We start from the raw sequence: 14,473 nt of genomic DNA, 5'->3' as shown, positions 1-14,473 counted from the left end.
GTGTGCATTATCTATAAGTATGACATCACTGTGTGCATAACATATTAGCTATACCATCACAGTGTGCATTATCTATAAGCTATGCCATCACTGTGTGCATTATCTACAAGCTATGCCATCACTATGTGCATTATCTCTCTAAGCTCTGACATCACAATGTGCAGTATATTTCACCTATGTACTCTCTAAGTGCATTATCTATAATTATGACATCACAGTGTGCATTATCTATGAACTATGTGTGTCATCATTGTCTATTTGATGCACCATCACTGTACAATACATTATATGTTAACTACCGTATGTATGTCATCATTATCTACTAGCTATGTCATTACTGTTTGCATTATCTATAAGCTCTGATATCAAATGTGTATTATACTTTACCTATGTAATCACTGTGGGCATAATCTATAATGATGACATCACAGTGTGTAATATCTATACTTCAGACATCACAGTGTGCATTATCTATGAACTATGTCAGCATCTAGTAACTATACACCACCATTGTCTATCATTATCTATCAACTATACATCACCATTGCCTATCATTATCTATCAACTATATGTCACCATTGTCTATTTGCTGTACCATAACTCTGTGCATTATCTATTAGCTCTGACACCACTGTGTGCATTATCAAATAGCAATGTTTTCATTGTTCCTTACAAGAGCAAGAGGGATGTCATCACAGCTAATAAATGTACAGTAGGATAATAATGTGATGTCACAGCGAATGCACTTGTGTAATTGATAATGCACACAGCAATATTAGGGCATGGTACAGAAAAAAACTCCTCATCATTTAATAAAAGAATACCTTTTAGTAAAAGAAAGATATGTATACAATTTGGTTGGTTCATTTCTTACAAGTTTTAACCATTAAATTAGTAGAAACCTATTGTTTTTCCTTTTTTTTAAGAAAAGCCACAGTCCTCCAAAGCCAAAACCTCCAGATATGTAACTTTATAGTGATTGTTAGGGGGTTGGTGCAGGGAAGGAGACGGGAAATTCCTATCTTCTATAATGGAAACAAGAAGGTGATACAGAAAGTCTGGGGATTTGTAAACCCGTTCAAATCTTCTGCACATTACAATTACAACTCAGCATGATAAGATTACATCCACATCACCTGCATAGACAGGCACAGCAGGGATTTACAAGTGCCTAAAACTCCATTAACACCCTCTCCGCCCACTGTAAGATTTTTACACCCTGCCACGGTATCACTTACACCCGGCTGTAACACAGAGTATGTGAATTATTACAGCAGAAAAACAAAGAGGTTGTGAGTTGTGCAATAATCTGATTTAGTTTCTAGTTTTCTTTTCTTTTGCTTTTCCTCTACATAATCCATACGTGTAGCACAACGCCTTCACGACCATTGGTGGCTTTTCCGACAGCTTTTGACTGGCTCTTGCTCTTTTCTGGCTCTTGCTGTGCCTTGTGCGGCATATTTATGAAGTTTTGGCCCCACAACGGGGCACATTTACTTACCCGTCCTCCGCGCTATCCCTTATCCAGACTGTCCGACGATCCTGCGTTGTGGCATGATTTACGTAGCTAGTGCGCCCGATTTCCTGCATCTGACTCTTCCCCGCTCAGGTCCGCCAGAGCTTACCTTCTTCCCGGTGCATGTAAGTGCTTGATATTGCGACACAATTAAAATGTTAAATCCTGCGTGTTGTCCGAATCCGTCGGTTCGTCTGACGGCCCGCCCCCCCGATTTGTGTCGCGTGAAAGCCGGTGCCAATACGCCAAAATCCGATCGCATGCGCCAAAAACCCCTTCTAAATGCGGTGCACATCGGAATTCATCGGATATTCCGACGATAGTGCGGACCGCGGACCCTTAGTAAATGAGCCCCAATATTGCTCCTTTTGCTCACTCTTTTATTTTTTTGGGCGCTCAGTTTGGGTACAACTTAGTAATCTTGACACTTTTCCTGCACTACTAGGTTCCGGACACTTTTTTCGGCACAATTTTTGCCGAACCTATAGACAAACTAAAAGTTGATCTAACAGGTTCTATTTCACCCTCATGAATGTGGAGTCAGTTCAGACCCTTTTCGGTCATGCGTCAATTCATAAAACCCTTGCGCAACAATCTAACATACCTGCGTAAATTACCGTGCACCAAAAACACTAATTTCTGAATGGCCCAGATTGGGTCATACACAATCTACTTGTATTATATGACATATAAACAACATAGTTTAGGGGTCCCCTGCTTAATAACCTCTTCTAGGAGATCAAAATGAGGGTCGCATTGTCAAGTATCAGCCATAGTGGCTGATACTGGATGGTCAGATGCAGAATGGGAAAAGCCTTCTGCCCACGGTGTCCTGCTGCAAAATCCTGTGCTGTATTCTGAAAGGGGTTGTATTTCTGTAACATCCCCTTTAATACTGCAGTATGCATCTACCCTATTGGTAGACTCTGCCCGCACCTAGGAGTGAAAAGCGATTTTACTTGCTATCAGTCTTCAGTATTCATAACTCAGGGAAATGGACTTGCATGGACCTCAGTCACTCTCTTCAATGTGTATACAGATGCATAACATACAGGGGCGGAAAAGACCGCCATGTGCCCTGGGTTTATGAATATTATAGCCCCTATAAGTCTGGAATTGACTTCCTATGTATGGTACTTGAATCAAGTGTCTTCGGGAATGGAGGATGTGTCTCTTCTGTCTGCTTTAAATTTGTGGTTTCAGGACCTTTAGAGGACCTTCAAAGGTCCTGAAATGGCCCTTGTGTATTGTGAGCAGGAACAGATGTATGAGGAGTTCATGGGTGAAGGTCCTTGTTAGTATAAAATTTAGTTGAGTGTTTGGGTGGCCATGGGCCCCCTAGAAAGCTTGTGCCCCGGGCTACTGCTTATATTATAACCCACTACTGATAACATATACTAAATAACTGCCTCCCTAATCATAAGTGAACAGTCTTCCATTGTGTCTGCTCTTGACCTCCCTCCCTGCAGAAACACAAGATGTATATAATTATTTGTACATTCAGGGTTCGTAATTGTTGCCTGTGGAATTATTCTGGAAAAATGTGGAAAATCCCAAAGATGCACGAGCTTGCGGGGGCAGGGATGTAACTCTAATACCAGCACATATTGTTGAGCGGTGGGATTTCCCTACAATTCCACTTCTGTCTGAGTAAACCTTCCTGTTTTAACATTTTTGCAACTGTTAAAAAGACTCTGGAACTCGATACGTGCTTTATCCCTATTGATGCAATGAATCCATTTCTATGTTATCACTTTTTTTCACACATATTATTATATGTATATAATAGGTCCATTTTATGTTTGTCTTCAATTACTGGATGCCCAATAAAACTATAATGATTGCAATTTCTAGAGTTGTTCTATTTCAGGAGATTTTATTACATTAAAAAGGTGTTTTCCTAGGAATAAAGTTAGTGCCTAACTGATTGGTGGGGGTCTCAGTGATGATCAAGAGAACGGGGGGTCCAATGGGGTCTGTGCAGGGGCGAGGGGATGCAGAGGTTGCAATCGCACGAGGGCCTAAGAGGTTTAGGGGGCCCTTATGTTGTCACTTTCCCATATGAGAAGACTGTTACTATAAACCATACATTATAGTCGGGGGCCTGGCACAGAATTTGCACTGGGGCCCATCAGCTTCTAGTTACCCCACTGGGTCTGAGGTACCTCTGTCAGACCCCTCGTCACTCCCAGAGATGAGCGGAGCAGAGGGCCGCACATCACCGTTCTGCTCTATTCATCTCTATGGAGCTGACAGAGATTGGCGAGCGCTGTGAACCCCATCGGACCGCCTGTTCTCGTGATCAGTGGCAGTCTCATCACTAAGACCCCAACCGATCAGCAACTTAGGCCCTGTCCTGTGGATAGGACCTCACTTGTTTCCCAGGAAAACTAATTTAGAGGGATTATCCATTTTTGAACAACCCACATATGTTAAACTAGACCATTGAGAATATGATGATCACAATGCAACATTGATCATATCTAAACATTGGGGAACCCTGGTAATCCTGGCTGTTTGCGGCATGTTTGTCATCGGGATGTGAGGTCCGCTTGTGCACCAACAACAGTAGGAAAGACTTCTCTAGTTGCAAAAATAGGCAGGAATAGGACCTGCTCTATAATTTGTAGCCCAAGCATCGGCTCATACACAGGACCATAGAAACCACAGCCACGGGTGCAGTAGCCCATAGAAAACACTCCCTTGGGTGCAGAGCTGCATTTGACTTTGCTCTATTGATTTGTCTACTTCTTTGTAATTGGGTTGAAATGTACTATACATTTTTATTGAAAATGGGTTTGTAGAATATAACTTTTTTTTATGAGGGATCTCCATCTACCCAGTAGTAACGAAAGAGAAATTACACTGATTTGTAGAACACTGTACTGTTCTGATTAATAATGAAAATCGGCCACTATCAAATGAGCAGGAAGTGGCTGTTTTGAGAAAGAAATTAAAAAAGAAGATCCAGAGGCTATTAATGTATTACATGAAGAAAATTACACAAGTTGAAACAAGAGTGTAAAAGACTAAAAGATCTGTATACAGCAGGCCCTGTTCTATTGCTATTGATGGCTACAGGTCAGTGTATTACTGTACTTACAGACTATGGGGGTTATTCATTATTGGTTTTGCTAGGTTTTTTTTTTTGCGTAACAAAAGTCTCCAAAAAGTCACATTGAGGTATTTTGGGACTTTTCAATGCTAGAAAGTCTCACAGGGCTATTTCCACCTCTTCAGTAATTTGGTGTAAACACAGAACTACTGCTAGTTTAATGCCAAAGCCAGATTCATGACTTCGGACTTGCACAAAAAGCTGCATAAAAAGTGCCCTGCTGGTGTATGTGCTGGAACTTTTTAAGCATTTAGAAACTTTTTTGGGACTTTTTGAAAAAAAGAAAATTAGAGCAAATGGACATTTATTAAAGGGTCAAAGCAACTTCAATGAATTTAATGGGCAGCAGAACTCCAAAAACAGACAAAGGGGCACATTTACTTACCTGTCCGGAGGATTTCACAGAAAGTACATTGTCCGATGATAATGCACTCAACCGCGATTCACTAAGATTGTGCGCCCAATATCCTGCATGTGTCGCTTCCCCACTCAGGTCCAATGGAGTTGACCATCTTCTACGTGGTGCTTGATCTTGCGACACAATTGGAAATTTAAATCCCACGACATGACCCCTGATTTCTGTCGCATGAAAGCCAGTGCAGCTGCGACAAAATCCTATTGCGTGCATCACAATCCCCTGTTAAATATCTGTCACAGCCGTGCAAGACCCAAAAACCTTGGAAAGTCCAACTAAAGTGCGACTGCGGACCCTTAGTAAATAAGCCTCATAGTGCCACACGTAGCGATTTTGGTCCGTTTTAGAGTATGCGTTTTCAGTCCATTTAAAAATGCATTCATTTTTAAAACGCCTCAGTTTTTGATAGTTTATTATGTGTTTGGCTGCTTAGAACCTGTTTGTTAAGATAATCGGGAAAAATGGTCAAAAACGGCCAAAAACAGATGTGTTTTAAAAACGCAAGCGTTTTTAACAGACTGAAAACGCATACTTTAAAACGGACAAAATAACGCCATATGTGGTGTCATCCATAGGGCCACATTTCTTAAAGCCCCTGCACCAGTTTTCTGTCAGACTTTGTACATTTAAGAAGTGTCTGCGACTCATATGTGACGCACCCGACACAAATTTCAGCACATAAAGGGGCGTTCCTGTGCACAGTCGGACCGTGCACCACATTTATAATGTAGAGTTCAACAAAGTGGTGCGCTCCATGTTAAAGGTGCACCAAAGAAAAGTTGGTGCACTCTGTTGGATTTCTGATGAACGGGCGCCATAAATCAAGAATCTGGCACCCCCTGCATGTTTCAATGAGCCTGCCTAATGATAAATAACCCACTATGTATCCTTTAAAGGGAAATTACCATCAAAATCAAGCATGATAAACCAGGGACACTGATGGCGCGTTCACATGTTCACTTTTACAGATGCAGTTTTTGAAACTAAAAGCAGGTGTGGATCATAATGGGTGAGGATTATCATTAAGAAGCGCTGCTCCTCCTTTATTTTCACATCCACTCCTGGTTTTTGCATCAAAAACTGCATCTGAAAAACTGAATTTGTGAACGCACAGGCACTGTGACTGTGGTAATCTTATAATATTTGTTATCCATGTCTTCCTACCTTCTGAAATCAACTTTTAAAATTATGTTAAAGAACCTGAAGGGCTCTGAGGGGCATTACCAGAGCCCCTCCATGCTACCGATTCACAGGCAAAGTAAAATTGTGCAACTGGCACTTCCAATGTACAAAAAACAATTGTCACGGACAAAAAATTTGGCTTTACAGTAGAAACATATGGAAAAACGTCAGCTCACCCTTGTTACGCCATGTGTGTCTGATCAGGCATGGGCCACCTTTTTGCCAAGGTATGTAGAATTCATGAAATAAAGTGGGGGTCCAGCCAGATTCCCAACATCAAACATTTTTATTTGGGTCACCAATAACAATCCATAGTAGTATAGAACGTCAACGCGTTTTAAGCGGAACGCCCGCCCTTAATCATGACATACGGGCGTTCCACTTGAAACGCGTTGATGTTCTATACTACTATTGTATTCGGTGATTTTACCCAAATAAAGATGTTTGATGTCAGGAATCTGGCAGGACCGTTACTTTACATCATGAACTATACAGTAGGAACACTTACAAAATAAACCTTTTTCCGACTTATATACAAATTCAACTTGAGAACAAACCTACAGAACCTTATTCATCTCCCGGGGACTGCCTGTAATTGGCAAGTAAAAAGAAAGCTATGAAAAAGGAATTAATAGCCTATTAAAATCCAAAAGCTATGTAAGATATAAGAAAATTCCAGTCCTGATTATGTATTTATATGTCCAGTGTGAAGCTGGGGAAATGTTGGAGGTCAGAACCAGTTAGAATTACTTTAGGACGGAAGGACTTGTGCTGTGAATACATTTTATTCTGGGAACTGCTCCATGACGTATGTTTGCAGTCACATGGAGATGTTTAGTAATTTACATACACAGACTTCAGGATGTAGGGAATTTTATGACCGTTTCCTAGATTTACACTATAAAAATACATCATGCCTGACGACAAAGGAAAATGAATAATGCTTTATTCCCACAGTATTATAATAATGCTCGGAGATCCTTCTGATTTCTGTGGGATCTATGTCAGAGGAGACATATTGGATAATGTGCCCAAACAGATGAGCCACCAACAAAGCTCTCTTACTTCCCTCTCCCCATTTAGCATATGCATGGAGGCCAAGCATGCATGTGTATGGGGAAGTACAAAGGAATAGCTTATATGACCAACAGTTACTTATCACATTTGGCCATTACGATGGAAAACTGATGTAGAAATGTTATTTCTCCAATCCCTATCTCAGTTAAACAAAGGTTATCACTTCTCAATGACTATCCTACAAGTGATATTTTCCCCCTGACATCTACAAAGCATCATCTGTGTAACATGATCAGATGAAACATTGCTCTGCCGGGTTGGCACTAGGTCACTTGGGTATTTAGAGCGACTACATCATCCAGTCTGGGGAAGGCTGCCAAGCTGCAGACGCTTGGGTTACAGTAGGGGAGGGGAGATTCCAAATAAAGATGGTTATTTTCCACCACTTCAGGGGGGATCCCTGACCCACCCATCTTATTCATAGTAGACAGAGATTTCTAAGTGGGGACTCTCACAGAGGTGGGAGTAGGAAATTATTCTGAATATAAACTTGAATTAAGTTTCCATTCAAGATTAACCATCCGCCTTCCTGTTCACACCCACGCCTGGTTAAATGTTTGGTTAACAAAAGTGCAATTATTTTTTTTTCTTCACAAAAAAAAAAAACATAATGTGATATTTAATTTGTAGAATCTTGAATAGATAGTGTTTTTCACTAACATGATGAGCATAGTACAGGCAGTCCCCGGGTTACATACAAGATAAGTTCCATAGGTTTGTTCTTAAGTTAAATTTGTATGTAAGTTAAAACTGTACATTTTATCATTGTAGATCCAGACAAAAATATTTTTTTGCCCCAGTGACAATTGGAGTTTCAAAATTTTTTGCTGTTATGGGACCAAGAATTATCAATAAAGCTTCATTACAGACACCTTACAGCTGATCATTGCAATCTGATTGGCTGCACAGGCATTTCCTGTGTGTTAAGACAGAGACAGGAAGTGCATGTCAGTGACGGGTTCAGTTCTTGCCCATTCTTCTGCTTTGCTAAAATAACAATTAAGTGATGGAGCATAATATAAGGGAAAAGAAATAAACGCCTGTGGGGTTCACATCCTCTCCCTATTTTGAGGACAGATAAAGTAAGTTATAAATTCAGCATATTGGTTGCAAATTGTAACATGTCAATAAAAACACTGCACAACATGTGTATGAGTATGGTGTGACGTGATCATATGCCGCGTGAATCATTGCAGGTTATACCTTATTGATTAGCGTTCAGTCTATGGGACATGGTTACCGCCTTATCCGTGATGGATCTTAGAATTTTTGATAGTAAAAAAAGGAATGGTGTAAACATTTGATGAGTAGAATTATGTGAGGGGTTACGGCAGTCCCCTTTGTAAACACAATGGGGGTCATTTACTAAGGGCCCGATTCGCGTTTTCCCAGCGTGTTACCCGAATATTTCTGATTTGCGCCGATTGTACCTGAATTGCCCCGGGATTTTGGCGCACACGATCGGATTGTGGCGCATCGACGCTGGCATGCACGCGATGGAAATCGGGGGGCGTGGCCGAACGAAAACCTGACGGATTCGGAAAAACCGCCGCATTTAAGAAAAAAAATGTGTCGCGAAAATTACACTTACCTTCACCAGGTACAGGCCAGTGAATTTCAGGGCATTCCAGCGCGCCTCCGGGAAACTTCAGCGCAGCAGCGCCACCTGGTGGACGGCGGAGGAACTACCTTAGTGAATCCCGGCCGGACCCGAATCCACCGCAGAGAACGCGCCGCTGGATCGCGAACGGACCGGGTAAGTAAATCTGCCCCATTGTGTTGTAGGTTTTTCACAGACCAACCACGGCGCCGTGGACAGGACTCCATAGATTATTATGATGCATGGAATCCCCTTCTCTGCACTGTAGTAGGTCAGTGAAATTCATCTCGTAGTTGAGGACGCATAATCATATTAGACTCTAAATGTGGCTGAAAAACGGTCCTCTCTGGTAGAATACTGGTATAGTGGCAACTCTAGGCGAGGTTTAATTTTGACCATATGAGTACTTTCATTTTCTAACCTAAATTCTTACTAGAGGGACTGACAGCAAAGTATTGCTGCTGGTGATGGATGTCGAAAAAGAAAGGTCAAGAAAGTAATATAAAATGGTAAAAAGGGAAAGTGTTCTGAAATATCTTACTTTCACTTTTACAATCACAGATGAATTGCTTTTGCAGAATGGACACCCCACACTAACAATTCGGCCCTGTCCTCCATTATTCAACTCTTTATATATAATTCATAAAATCAATAAAAGGATACATAAAAGTATACAAAACATAGTATGAACAGGACCACATAATGAACCAGGAAAACAGTGGGAGTATCAAGTCACATAAGAAATTAAAGGGGTATTCCAGTATTTTACATTCAAATGTGTCCTTAAAATATAAGATAATATGTAACTAGTTGTTATTTAAAATTTTGCTCCCCTTAGCACAAAAATGCTGTGGACATAGACTGTAATCAAAAATTTAAATACGGTACCACTAGCCCTTTAATCAGTCCATTGCTTTTGTCCCTCTGGAGACGCAGGACAGAAGATGGCCACTGGTCACATGTCCACAGCAGGTGTCCTGCACCTGTCTGGGCAGGTCATGTGATCAGCACTAAGTTTGGCTGTAGTTGGTTGGTTGCAGTGTTTTCCGTATGGTCAGTGTGGTGCTGAGGCATATCTCAGTGAGGTAATGTGCAGTGATCATTACTATCAGGGCCGATTCTAGCCTATTTGCTGCCTGAGGCGAAAATGGAAATTACGCCCCAAGCCACTCCCCCACTCTGTGCAGGAAATATTGCAGCAGCAGAGAGCTTATTGCGCGCTCCATTACTGAAAGTAAAAGATCCCAAACAAGTGCAGGTGTGCTCTCTGATTATTTTGGGTAGCATGGAGTTAATAACCTGAACATAAGTGTTGTCAAAGATAAGAGTCCACACAAGGATTGTAATGTGTAAGTGCCACAGAACTGGAGATATTAGCAGTTGAAGTGACAGTTGCAAATGGGGTCGGTATATGAAGATCAAATTGCTGAATGTAAATATAACGGTACATGTCTCCTATTCTCCTGCACAAAGAAACAAAACTTCTTTAAACACAACTCTTCTTTCAGATGACACTAAGGCTATATTCACACTGCCGTTGCCCGCCCGTAGCGCATCGTAGCGTAGCAGGTAACGGCAGTGCACGGGGAGAGGAGGAGGAGGTGAGCGCATATCACCCCCGCCCCTCTCCATAGGAAGTAATGGCGCACGGCGCCGTATTATAGGAAAAGATAGGACAGGTCCTATCTTTTTCCCGGGTATGGAGCGGTACGGTGCCGCACGTCCTCCATACGGCAGTGTGAATGTAGCCTAAGACTGTGTTTCTAGGTGCTACAAATCAAATGTTTTGGGTCTCAATATCCAGGATTTGTTAGACACGTCCCTGGCTACAGAGGAGCCACCATGTCAGGGTGTAAGAGATGCGTTCTTGGCAGCAAAAGGGTAGGTATATTATATAGCACCCCTTCATTAAATTATTGTTTGTTTTTTGTTGTCTGTATCAGGGCCGGATTATAGGCGGGGCTCACAGGGCTAGAGCCCGGGGGCCCCCACCATCTTGCCCCCCCCCAGGGGGCCCCCACCAGATCGCGCCCCCGGGCCCTGACTCCTCAGCTGCCACCTCCCTCCTCAGCCGCCACCTCCCTGAGCCGTCCGCCCGGCCCCCGGCACAGGTGACCGCCTCCCCGCATATCCCCCTGCATCGCCGAGCCGTCCGCCCCCAGGCACAAGTTACCGCCTCCCCGCCCGCCCTTCAGGTGCATGGCCGAGCCGTCCGCCCCCCGGCACAGGTTCCCATCTCCCTGCCCGTCCATCCCGCTGCATGGCCAGGCCTTCCCGCCCGCTCGCAACCCCGCCTCCCTCCTCCCCCGCCTGAACAAGCGTCCGTCCTCCGCTCCCCAACCCCCCTCCCGCCAGAACAAGTGGCCGTACTCCGCTCCTCACCCCCGGCGGAACAAGCGGGCTTCCTCCATCCCCCCCCCCCACCGGAGCAAGCGTCCGTCCTCCACAACTCCCCCCCCCCCCCCGAAACGAGCGCCCGTCCTCCGCCCCGGCGGAAAAAGCGGCCGTCCTCCACCCCCCCCCCCCCCAACAAGCAGCCGTCCTCCGCTCCTCCCCCCCGGCGGAGGAGAGCAGACGTCCTCTGCAACATCCTCCCCCCCTCGAACAAGCGGCCGTCCTCCGCTCTCTTCCGCTCCTCCCCCCCGGCGGAAACAGCGGCCGTCCTCCGATAAAGCGCCTCCCCCCCCTCCCTTCCCGGAACAAACGTCCGACCTTCGCTCTCCCTCCCCCCTGGAACAAGTGGCCTTCCTCCGCTAGCCCCCCCCCCGTCCGAACAGGCAGCCGCCCCCCCCCCTCCCGTCCGAACAAGCAACTGGAAGAACCCCCCCACCCCGAACACCCGCCTCACGCGACTGCCGGTCACCCTAAAAGGATAAGTATACATTACATTATGTATTTATCTGTGTGTATATAAGATGTATATTCTGTGTATATATGTATATACAGTGTATATACTGTGTGTATATGTGTATATATGCATCTACTGTCTATATGTGTATATATGTATATATGCATCTAATGTCTATATGTGTATATAGGCATCTCCTGTATATATATATATATATATATATATATATATATATATAATATATATACACACACATACTGTGTATATACGAATCTACTGTCTATACGCATCTACTGTCTATATATGTATATACTGTATTTATTCATATATAAATATGATTTATGTTTATATGCTGTGTATGTGGTATGTATGTATATGCTCTGTATACGGAATGTGTGTGTGTGTGAGAAAATGCTGTATATACTGAATGTGTGTGTATTTGCTGTATGTGGGTATATTCTGTATGTATATGCAGCATGTGTGTATATGGTGTTTTTATACTGCATGTATGTGTATATGTAGTCAGTGTATACTGTATATATATATATATATATATAGTATATAATGTGTATGCAGTATGTGTGATGTGTATATACTGTATGTGTGTATATACTTTATGAGTTTGTGTATACTCTGTGTATTAGTGTATAAATGTATATGGGTACATAAATGTGTGTGTATACTTGTGTATATATATGGGTGCAAGCATACGAGTGTAGAACTTTATGTGTGTATATATCAGTGTATAAATGTGTGTAATTGTATAAACTGCGGGACTGCATGTCTGGTGCGGGCTGAGGTGTATGTTAAATGGGACTGCAAATCTGGTAGGGGTGAAGGTAGATATAAAGATGTGTTACTGGGGGCGAGGCGGCTGTACGTAGCTGTGTTACTGGGGGCGAGGCGGCTGTACGTAGCTGTGTTACTGGGGGCGAGGCGGCTGTACGTAGCTGTGTTACTGGGGGCGAGGCGGCTGTACGTAGCTGTGTTACTGGGGGCGAGGCGGCTGTACGTAGCTGTGTTACTGGGGGCGAGGCGGCTGTACGTAGCTGTGTTACTGGGGGCGAGGCGGGTGTACGTAGCTGTGTTACTGGGGGCAAAGCGGCTGTACGTAGCTGTGTTACTGGGGGCGAGGCGGCTGTACGTAGCTGTGTTACTGGGGGCGAGGCGGCTGTACGTAGCTGTGTTACTGGGGGCGAGGCGGCTGTACGTAGCTGTGTTACTGGGGGCGAGGCGGCTGTACGTAGCTGTGTTACTGGGGGCGAGGCGGCTGTACGTAGCTGTGTTACTGGGGGCGAGGCGGCTGTATGTAGCTGTGTTACTGGGGGCGAGGCGGCTGTATGTAGCTGTGTTACTGCGGGGTTAGTGGATAGTGAGCAGGAGGACATGTATACACGCTGCACTCAGTGGGGGCCTCCACCAGATTTTGCGCCCAGGGGCCCCCACCAACCTTAATCCGGCCCTGGTCTGTATGGCTATCTGCAATGATGGGCTAGGATCAAAAGTGCAAACTATTTGAAGTAAGTAGTCTTACTACCCTAGCAAATAGCTGAATAGCAGGAATATTTTCATATTCCAGCGTTGTGGCTTTCTGCAATGTGGAAGGAGGAAAATATTATTGTCATGCATTTATCTGCAAGAATGGTAAAAGGTTCTTGGTCACATGGCTAAAATATTTTCTTCTTTTAACACCCTTGCAGAAGTATTCAGCTCATATTTATGTAATCTGAAAGGTGGCAAAAGTGGAAAATATTTAAGGCACATAGCAAAATACTCTCCTCTTTACCTCCTTTAGTGGCACATAGCACTATAGTAGGAACAGCAGTCTCACAGTAGCGCCCATAGGAGAGGGATATGGGAAAGATTTTACAGATTGAAAATCTGTACCAAAAGCCACCTAATCAACATACATTAAGGGAGCAGGGGACCAAGACTACTAGGCTACTGAATAGAGGAAAAGACAAACATGGCTGGAAGGGGAGATAGGGAACTTCATAAGCAGCAGGGGAGACAATAGATATCAGGAAAAAACAAGTACTACTAGAACCATGGATTGGGGGATTTTTTGTTTCTGTGTATGCTATTTTGTATACTATATTTTTGGCCTGAGCAGTAAAATTACAGTCACTACATATAAGCTGCTGTGAAACTACAACATTCCTTGATCTCTCCTCCACATGTAGTGAACAGACATGGCAGGAACTTACAGTGTGCCTCTCTGCTATGTCTCACACCTTCACTGGCTTCTATTCACACTCCTTTGCTCCGGACTTGGGACTGCAGCTCCAACCCCACTTGTCAAGCTTCAGCCATATCGGAGGAGGAGGAGAGGGGCTGCTGTCAGAAGCTTCCCTATGCTCTGGAAGCATGACAAATGTGAGTGGCTGCTAGATACTGCAGTGCTGGCTTCAGCTTTCATGTCAGGAGCAGTCAGAGTGGCAAGTACTTGCAGTAGATGGCTGTACTGCTGACTGCTTTCACTGCACTCCTGCAGTCGGTGCCGGCATGTTGTGGGAGGAGGCAGAAGGAGGATGAGGATCATGTGAGAGACAGGAGGAGGATCTGGTGATAAGCACACAGCTGAAACGGTCGGTCTGTGCATCAGGATGCCGCCCTGCTTGGGGAGCCGCTATCTGCCGCCTGATGCAAGATTTTCATCTTGCCTCATGGCAGATGCGGCCCTGATTACTATGGTAACATAGCAGGACAGTCTGTTACAT

At 44.0% G+C, this 14,473-nt stretch overlaps 1 long non-coding RNA gene across 1 annotated transcript in view; it reads right to left on the bottom strand.

Annotated features, from left to right (window-relative positions):
• Positions 1-14,255, bottom strand: part of LOC140069613 (uncharacterized) — a 78,712-nt gene extending 64,457 nt beyond the window's left edge. The window contains exon 1 of the long non-coding RNA XR_011848822.1: positions 13,961-14,255. This is a non-coding gene — a long non-coding RNA (uncharacterized lncRNA). The remainder of the gene's footprint in view (positions 1-13,960) is intronic.
• Positions 14,256-14,473: the final 218 nt, after the last annotated feature.

Source organism: Engystomops pustulosus, chromosome 7, assembly GCF_040894005.1.
Source record: "Engystomops pustulosus chromosome 7, aEngPut4.maternal, whole genome shotgun sequence".
Taxonomy (NCBI): domain Eukaryota; kingdom Metazoa; phylum Chordata; class Amphibia; order Anura; family Leptodactylidae; genus Engystomops; species Engystomops pustulosus.
This window is presented reverse-complemented; position numbering and strand designations above follow the sequence as displayed.